General features: G+C 43.6%; 1 pseudogene; it reads left to right on the plus strand.

Moving 5' to 3' along the window:
* On the plus strand, window positions 1-6,964 carry LOC121564972 (annotated as a pseudogene).
* The last annotated feature ends 2,585 nt before the right edge of the window (window positions 6,965-9,549 follow it).

Genomic DNA, 9,549 nt, shown 5'->3' on the forward strand with positions numbered 1-9,549 from the left:
GGAAAACCTGCAAAATCGGCAGTGTATCAAATACTTGTTCTCCCCACTGTATGAGCCTTTATAATATCTCTTATGAGGCTGATAATATACTTTCCCTCTAAGTAGGAAATGTATGATGTTCTATGTTTTTGACGTGTCTTATTATGAAGTAAAATCAGATACACGTATGGATAGCCTGTACCTGGTAAAGCAGAGGTAGAGCTGTGCCGACCCTTTGGCCTAATGTATTGATACCAATAAGAATTGATGAGAAATCAACAAGGAGTTCCTGATTATACACCCCCCCCCCGCCATAAGGAGTCAATAGAGGTCTGTATGCTTTCCTGAAGAAACTATGTTCACTTCAACAACACAACTAGCTAACTTTGTATTTGTAATATACTGTAATCTATCACTTTCTCTTTGATCATCTGTATGTGTCAGTGGTTGGAGAGCAGTCCAGTGGACAGTCATGGTACTGCCAGTTTGTCCCTCAACACAAGCAGTATGCCCAAAGAGAATATTAACCTCATAGTAAGTATGATTCCTTCTAGGTTTGAAAGACTCTGAAGACTCTTTATGCTCAACCCCAAATTATCCCCTTGACCCTACGCCCTAGGGTCTATCATGCTCTTGTGGAGATCTGAGAAGATTCCATTGGTATAATAAGTAATATGGTGAAACTTCTACCTAGCCTATCAGAGGACAAGGTGGAGATGTTAGTTACCATATTTACACCTCTCAAATCCGCTCAGGTCTCCACAAGTATATATGGCATAGGGTCTAAGGGTCGATTTGGGATTGGGCCTTCAGTTTAACTCTCTCTTCCCTCTGTTGCTTTCCAGGTAAGCAAAACACCACAAGTGGAGAACACTAGACAAAGGCTCCCCTATTTCAACAGAGGGCAACACATACTCTCACTTATCCAACCCCACTGCCCCTCACAGTAAAACATCCAGCTCTCTGGCTATTCAGAAGATGGAGAAACCACTGGCATGTTGGGAGGAAGTGTCAATCACCATACAGTACGCCATCATAGGGGAGACCGTCCCAAAGGGCTCCGTGGATGTCATCTACCTGGTGAGTAGAACCAGGAGCAATTTGTGACAACCTGCTAACCCAGGGTGCGTCCAAAATGGAACCCTATTCTCTAGTGCACTACTTTTGAGCATGGTCATTTCAGACATAGTCCCAGCCTCATCTTCAAAGGAAGAATGTCTCTATACAACACCAATACTCCTCATCATCTCCTTCTTGCTGTCTTGATGGGATAACTGTTTTTCCCTCCTCCAGGCCTTATCCAGAGGGGCGATAGTTCAGCATGGACATATGAAGGTTACCGTGTCTGTGTGTTATACCCTCTGACTACTGCACATCACAAACATACTGTGTTAATTTTATGGAAGGTATAAAAAGTGTCAAGTATTTCCATGCACATAGATATCATTCCTCGAGTAAAGGTGTATAATCTACACTTACAGTTGAAGTTGGAAGTTTACATACACCTTAGACAAATACATTTAAACTCAGTTTTTCACAATTCCTGTGTCACGATCGTTCATGAACGAGAAGGACCAAGGCGCAGCGTGATATGCATTCATATTTATTTACGTACTGAACACACGACAAAACAACAAACGAAACGTGACGTCCAAGGTAGACAAAGAACATACCTCACACGGAACAAGATCCCACAACTAACAGGTGCCAAAAGGCTGCCTAAGTATGGTCCCCAATCAGAGACAACGAGCGACAGCTGCCCCTGATTGGGAACCACACAGGCCAACATAGATCTAGACATACTAGAATCTAACATAGACAATCAACATAGCCAAACACAACACAGAAAATACACACCCTGACTCAACAAATACAAGTCCCGTGAGTCAGGGCGTGACAGTACCCCCCAAAGGTGCGGACTCTGACCGCGCCACATAAACCTAACAGGGTAGGGGCCGGGTGGGCTTTCCGCCTCGGAGGCAGATCCGGCTCCGGGCGTGACCACCACTTACTCTCCACCTCCCTGTTGCGCCCCTGGTCTGGTCTGGACCTCGGCACGCTGCTTCCCCTCTCCTTCCTCCCACGACATACCAAGCCCTGTCTGGACCCTGGTGTGGGAGACCCCGAACCTGGAGAGGGGCTGACGTCTGGGTCTGGACTGGAACCGCAGACTGGAGCTGGACCCGACGACGGTGGATCGAACTGCTCTGGCTCCGGAGTGGAGCGGCTGACCGGAGCTGGATCAGGCACCGGTGGAGCGGACTGCTCTGGCTCCGGAGTGGAGCGGCTGACCGGAGCTGGACTGGACCCCGGTGGAGCGGATTGCTCTGGCTCCGGAGTGGAGCAGCTGACCGGTGCCGGACCAGGCACGGGCCGTGACGGACTGGACACACGCACCACTGGCTTGGTGCGGGGAGCAGGAACAGGCCGGACCGGGCTGGCGACGCGCACCACTGGCTTGGTGCGAGGGACAGGAACAGGCCGGACCGGGCTGGCGACGCGCACCACTGGCTTGGTGCGAGGGGCAGGAACAGACCGGGCCGGGCTGTCGTTTTACGTCTCATCAGACTAGCCATAAAGTTAGTCAGAATTGTACCAGGCTAGATACAGTTTCATGGACATGTTTTAGTATTTAAACATATTGTTTTGCAGGGTGGGGTGACAGATGAAGTCACACTGACGGCCTACACCACTGCTTCAATGCTGGAGCTCAACATGTCGGTGTCGGTAAGTAGCATCTCCACATAACCATTGTTTCTCACTACAACAACGTCCATTACAGGAAACTGATTTAGCCTCCTGTATGAAGTCTGTTGTATACGTCTTATGTCAACTGTCATTTAGATATTCTAAAATGTATTGAGTTGTGTATTTATTTAATTCACAGTGAAAGTACTTTTTCTCAGAAAGTTCCCTATGAAATAAGCAGAGATATAGGTGTTACTGTAAGCAGATCTGAATGGTACTGTGCTGTTAAAACTGATAGTCAGCTTAGTTATGCTACTGTAAACTAAAAAAATAGAAGTGCTCCAGCATGAATGTGTCTAGCCTGGTCCCAGACGTGTTTGTATTGCCTTGTGTGGCTCTGTTATTTTGTGCTCCAGGATCCTGTTGTGTACGGCAGCTTGTCTTGCCTGAGGAACTCCACCAGTGATTTTTCCAACACCTACACTACTGCTCTGCTGGCCTACACCTTTACGCTGGCAGGGGACATGGAGACCCGGGCCCAGCTTCTGCAGCACCTGGACACGATCGCATTACAAGAGGGTGAGCCATATCCTGGTCCAAGATCTGTTTGTGGTGTCTTGCCTTGATTGAGCTTACCTGGGCAATGGAGCCAATGGAGTAATCCCAAACATGCAAACCCTCCGCCCGTCTGGCAAAAGTATTTTAAAGAACAAAAATCCTATTTGAACTCAGGTGTCATAAAATTATATTTTTGTCATAAAATTAATTGGGTAGTTCAGAGAAGAACGTTGTAGTCTGTATAATGATGAATAAGATAGCCCTATTCTCTGGTGTGTGTGTGTTCCTCATCCCTCAGGGGGTCTCCTGCACTGGACTCAGACCTCCTCAGAGACCTCAGCCTCCCTGGCAGTGGAGATCAGCTCCTACGTTCTGCTGGCTTCCCTCAGTGCCTCCCCTCTGTCTACCACTGACCTGGGCTATGCCTCCCGCATCATCAGGTGGCTGGTGAGACAGCAGAACGCCTATGGAGGCTTCTCCTCCACACAGGTATACTTCCAAAACACCTCTGTTCCAAAATGGCACCCTGTGCTGTACACTAGTAGTGAGGCATTATTACCTTGACTTTTACCAGACCACAGGCATGTATGTGCTTATTTTCATGGCAAGCCTGGTGAGGCTAACTTCCACTGAAATGGAGTCAAGAAATCATAATGGATGGAAATGGGAAATAGTCACTCTAGGAACTGACCAATGTAAAAATCGATCCTTTATGTAAAATTTTGTATTTTCTTCATTTTGAACAGATTGTTCTGTGGTCTGTTTGTGTGTGTGTTTAGGACACAGTCGTGGCCCTCCAGGCCCAAGCTCTCTACTCCACCAGGGTGTACAGTAGAGATGGTGCCAGCACAGTGACAGTACAGTCTCCCAGTGGGGTACAGCACCTCTTCAAAACAACAAGCTTCTCTACCAGGAGAGGTCGATGTAGGACACCGAATGGAAGTACAGCGTGGAAGTGAAGGGCAGTGCTTGTGCCTCAGTGCAGGTCAGTGAAAACACATCTCTCCTCCCAATCCTATGGTGTAAATACAGTTTTATATATTACTGTTCAAACATTTAAGAAGCTTTGTCTGGCTTGATATTTAGTTTATGAAATGTGTATTTTGGCCTATCTTTTAAAATGTACAGTGGCTTGCAGAAGTACTGTCACGGAATCAGCCGAGGCTGCCCCTCCTTGCTCCGGCAGGCTTCGGCGTTCGTCATCCCCGGAGTACTAGCTGCCACCGATCTATGTTTCGGTGTTTGTCTAGTTTGTCCTGATTGTTTGCACCTGTTTCCCATTATGTTATATTGTATTCCCTTTATAAACCCCTGTCTCTCATTGGTTATTGTGTGTGATTGTTTTCCGTTAGGTCGGCAGTGCTGGTTGTATGCGTTATTTGTTCCTCCCTGTTTGGAGGTTTGTTTTGTACTTTCTTTACTGTGTTAAGTAAAGTACGTTCTGCCAGTAGTTCGGTGTGACTTCGTTTCCCGCATACACGTTCTGCTTGACTTCGTTTCCCGCATACACATCACCTTGACAGAATCACACACCACTCATGGAGTCAGCAGGAGCGGCGGTGCCAGCTGGATCAATGGAGGAACGCGTCGAACACCAAGCGGCCATGATCCAGGCTCTCGGCACCGCCATGGAACAGGTGGTGAGCACTATTGGGCGATGGGAAAGAGAGGGTCTGCCTACGCCTTCTCCAACGATACCACCACCATCAGTGATGCCCATCGCTTCACCTCCGGGGTCCAGTGGGATTCGGCTCTTGCGCCCGAGGGCTTATGATGGCACAGCGGCCGGGTGTCAGGGTTTCCTGCTCCACGTTGAACTACTACTTTGTAGAGACACCTTTTACAGCACTTACAGATGCAAGTAAAGCGTCTGCTAAATGGCTTTATTATTATTATTATTATTAAGTCTCTTGGGGTATGTCTCTATAAGCTTGGCACATCTAGCCACTGGGATTCTTGCCCATTCTTCAAGGCAAAACTGCTCCAGCTCCTTCAAGTTGGATGGGTTCCGCTGGTCTACAGCAATCTTTAAGTCATACCACAGATTCTCAATTGGATTGAGGTCTGGGCTTTGACTAAGCCATTCCAAGACATTTAAACCACTCGAGTGTTGCTTTAGCAGTATGCTTAGGGTCATTGTCCTGCTGGAAGGTGAACCTCCGTCCCAGTCTCAAATCTCTGACTGAATAGGTTTCCCTCAAGAATTTCCCTGTATTTAGCGCCATCCATCATTCCTTCAATTCAGTTTCCCAGTCCCTGACGATGGAAAAACATCCCCACAGCATAATGATACCACCACGCTTCACTGTGGCGATGGTGTTCTCGGGGTGATGAGAAGTGTTGGGTTTGCGCCAGACATAGTGTTTTCCTTGATGGCCAAAAAGCTCAATTTTAGTCTCATCTGACCAGAGTACGTACATGCCTTTTGGCGAACACCAAACGTGTTTGCTTATTTTTTTCTTTAAGCAATGTATTTTTTTCTGGCCACTCTTCCGTAAAGCCCAGCTCTGTGGAGTGTACTGCTTAAAGTGGTCCTATGGACAGATACTCCAATCTCCGCTGTGGAGCTTTGAAGCTCCTTCAGGGTTATCATTGGTCTCTTTGTTGCCTCTCTGATTAATGCCCTCCTTGCTTGGTCTGTGAGTTTTGGTGGGCGGCCCTCTCTTGGCAGGTTTGCTGTGGTGCCATATTCTTTAAATGTTTTAATAATGGATTTAATGGTGCTCCGTGGGATGTTAAAAGTTTCTAATATTTTTTTATGACCCAACCCTGATCTGTACTTCTCCACAACTTTGTCCCTGACCTGTTTGAAGAGCTCCTTGGTCTTCATGGTGCCGCTTGCTTGGTGGTGCCCCTTGCTTAGTGGTGTTGCAGACTCTGGGGCCTTTCAGAACAGGTGTGTGTGTATATATACTGAGATCATGTGACAGATCATGTGACACTTAGATTGCACACAGGTGGACTTTATATAACTAATTATGTGACTTCTGAAGGTAATTGGTTGCACCAGATCTTATTTAGGGGCTTCATAGCAAAGGGGTTGAATACATATGCATGCACCACTTTTCCGTTATTTATTTGAATTTTTTGGAACAAGTTATTTTTTTCAATTCACTTCACCCATATGGACTATATTGTGTATGTCCATTACATGAAATCCAAATAAAAATCAATTTAAATTACAGGTTGTAATGCAACAAAATAGGAAAAACGCCAAGGGGGCTGAATACTTTTGCAAGGCACTGTATATTTTTAGACAACATTGTTTCCCTGACTTCTTCTTCCCTCTTTCCCAGGTGGCGCTCCACTACAACATTCCTACTCCTACTGACAGCACAATGCTCAGTATCCAGGTGAAGACAGAGGTTGACTGCAACAGCAACTCTTTGAGAGCCAGAGTCACGCAGAAACTCCAGTCTCAGTAAGAATGAATGACACATTTGCATTCACAGAAGCATTCTTTCAATCAGTTTATTGATGACACTCAAATTTACTCAAATCACTTGGTTTCATTATACACATAAATCAAACTTTGATATCACAGGCATCTCTTTGCTTTCACAGATATCATGGAAAGGAGCTGACCACCAATATGATTATAGTGGATGTGAAAATGTTGTCTGGGATTGCTCCAGACCCAGAGTCTTTGGGGAGGATAGATGGCGTCATGAGGAAGGAAAATTATGTGGATATATTGAAGCAACATCTCAAGACGTCAGTCAGGAAGTTAAAACTTGGTCGCAAATGGGTCTTCCAAATGGACAATGACCTCAAGCATACTTCCAAAGTTGTGGCAAAATGGCTTAAGGACAACAAATTCAAGGTATTGGAGTGGCCATCACAAAGCCCTGACCTCAATCCTATAGAAAATGTGTGGGCAGAACTGAAAATGCGTGTGTGAGCAAGGAGGCCTACAAACCTGACTCAGTTACACCAGCTCTGTCAGGAGGAATGGGCCAAAATTCCCACTTATTGTGGGAAGCTTGTGGAAGGCAACCCGAAACATTTGACCCAAGTTCAGCAATGCTACCAAATACTAATTGAGTGTATGTAAACTTCTGACCCACTGGGAATGTGATGAAATAAATAAAAGCTTAAATAAATCTCTACAATTATTCTGACATTTCACATTCTTAAAATAAAGTGGTGAACCTAAGACATTCAATTTTTACAAGGATTAAATGTCAGGAATTGTGAAAAACTGAGTTTAAATGTATTTTGCTAAGGTGTATGTAAACCTCCGACTTCAACTGTATGTATTTCCACATTAGTCAAATGTTTAGGTCTAAAAACATCTGACAAACTTTCATTTGAGTGAAATGTCCCTTTAACCTATTACTGTATCAATATATGAAGTTGTTGTAAAAATTAAGAAAATGTGTAAGTCTTCGTATGTCTTGTACTTTCAGTCACCTGTTCAGCAAAGAAGAGATTTTGGAAAACTTACTGCCTTTATCACTGAAGACAACAGCCTCAGGTTGAATTGCGAGAACCCAGCACGTCCCGGGTCCCCGTCCTTTAATTGTGACTTCCTCATGTGGTGAAAAGACAACGTTGCTGATAATGCCGTGATGATAAGAAGATCCGCTGACACTGTACTTTGTTTATAAAGGTTTATTATAACAAAGAGTTTCAGCGTCAGATTTACAGATACCTGCAGATATCTGAAGAACAGCCGGACCCAATCTGATTTGCTATTCCTCCCTCCTTTGTTCAATACATGGCATTTATATCCTATGTGACATAGTATGGCGTGATTTTAATACACCAATCCCTGGCTTTTCACATATCCTCTTTTCCAGGAATTTAGTAATGCTTTCCAGATGTTTCAGCAAGCAGAGCCAAGTTTCCTCTAACACACTTTTGCAAACGTCAGCACAATCACAGACCCTCAGACACTACATATTTCCCCCCTTCGAGACTAATTAAGTCTCGAAAACAAAAAGAATAGAATTATGACAAATAACAATTTTTTTCTTGAGTAACTTTAGCAATAAATCAAAATTTATGGAGAGTAAACACATGTTTATATAGACACATTTTTGTATGTAGTGTAAATACATTGTTATGGAGTGTAAATAAATTGTTATGGAGTGTAAATAAATTGTTATGGAGTGTAAATAAATTGCAATGGAGTGTAAATAAATTGTTATGGAGTGTAAGAGCGAAAAACCTGTCTGGCAGCTTTCATTCTAAATATCCATCAGTCAATCAAGACAGGAAAATTATCTCACGGCCCCTCTGCCCTAGGCGACCACCTAAGTACTCCAGACCAATTTATAAATCTTTATCAATACATTTTAAGCTATGATGCAATTGAATACACATGAAAACCCCAGCAAACAAAATACAATCAAAAATGTCCACATTCAGGCTGGTCGACCCATCGGACCCTCCTGTGGATTCTCTCTGTCCTTGCCTAGACCCAATTTCCCTAAGCTTCAACGAAATAAACAAAAACATCTGAGGTCCCCACATGTACCCAACAACAGAAAACATAATTCTTCAAAAAATTAATACAGAAAGAATATAACACTGGAATGTAGTCCACTACACTGCAGCTCCTCCACAGTGTCGACTTTCAATGCGACGTCGATGATGGAATCTGAACATTTCCACACCTCCCTTGTTCCACTTCCTCCAGTCCATTCATATTGTCCATGTTTGAGTATTTGAGTCCCTCTACATATTTCCCCATATGCTTCTGGAAGAAAAGAAAAGACCAAACAGTATATTTTGCAAAACAACACATTCAAATTAAAACTTCAATATCAACTAAAAATATAAGAATTCCAAAAATGATATGAATTCAATTTCCCCCCTTTGATTCATCACAATAATATAATTATCCCACAATCAGATATTTCAAATTTCCTAGAGTTATTTCAACCCTAGTTTTCATAACATTTTAGTCTGACTTTTTCCAATTTTTTATTTTTCTCTAATTTTTTCAAAAACCATTTCACTGATTTATTCACAAAACTCTTTCCCATTTTCTGAGGATATTAAATCGGGAAATTCCCACCTGCTTATGACTTCTTTACACAAAAACTTTGCAACCGACTGAGCATATTTTAGCTTAGTTGGACATTTTATGCACCTCTTGGTATATGAATGTAACCAAGAAAAACAGTCACACATTATTTTTCAGACAGATTATGCATCTGCCTATGACATAGTCAATCTATTTCAGAAAATATGGTTCCCAAAATCATACTCCTTTGAGATCTTTATCCTAATCTCCCCCCTTGCAACATTAGCTAACCCATAGCTTCCTAAATCATCATGGTTTCTCCAAAACAATAATTGATTGCTACTCTAAGG

The sequence above is a fragment of the Coregonus clupeaformis genome, chromosome 5, assembly GCF_020615455.1.
Source record: "Coregonus clupeaformis isolate EN_2021a chromosome 5, ASM2061545v1, whole genome shotgun sequence".
Classification (NCBI taxonomy): Eukaryota; Metazoa; Chordata; class Actinopteri; order Salmoniformes; family Salmonidae; genus Coregonus; species Coregonus clupeaformis.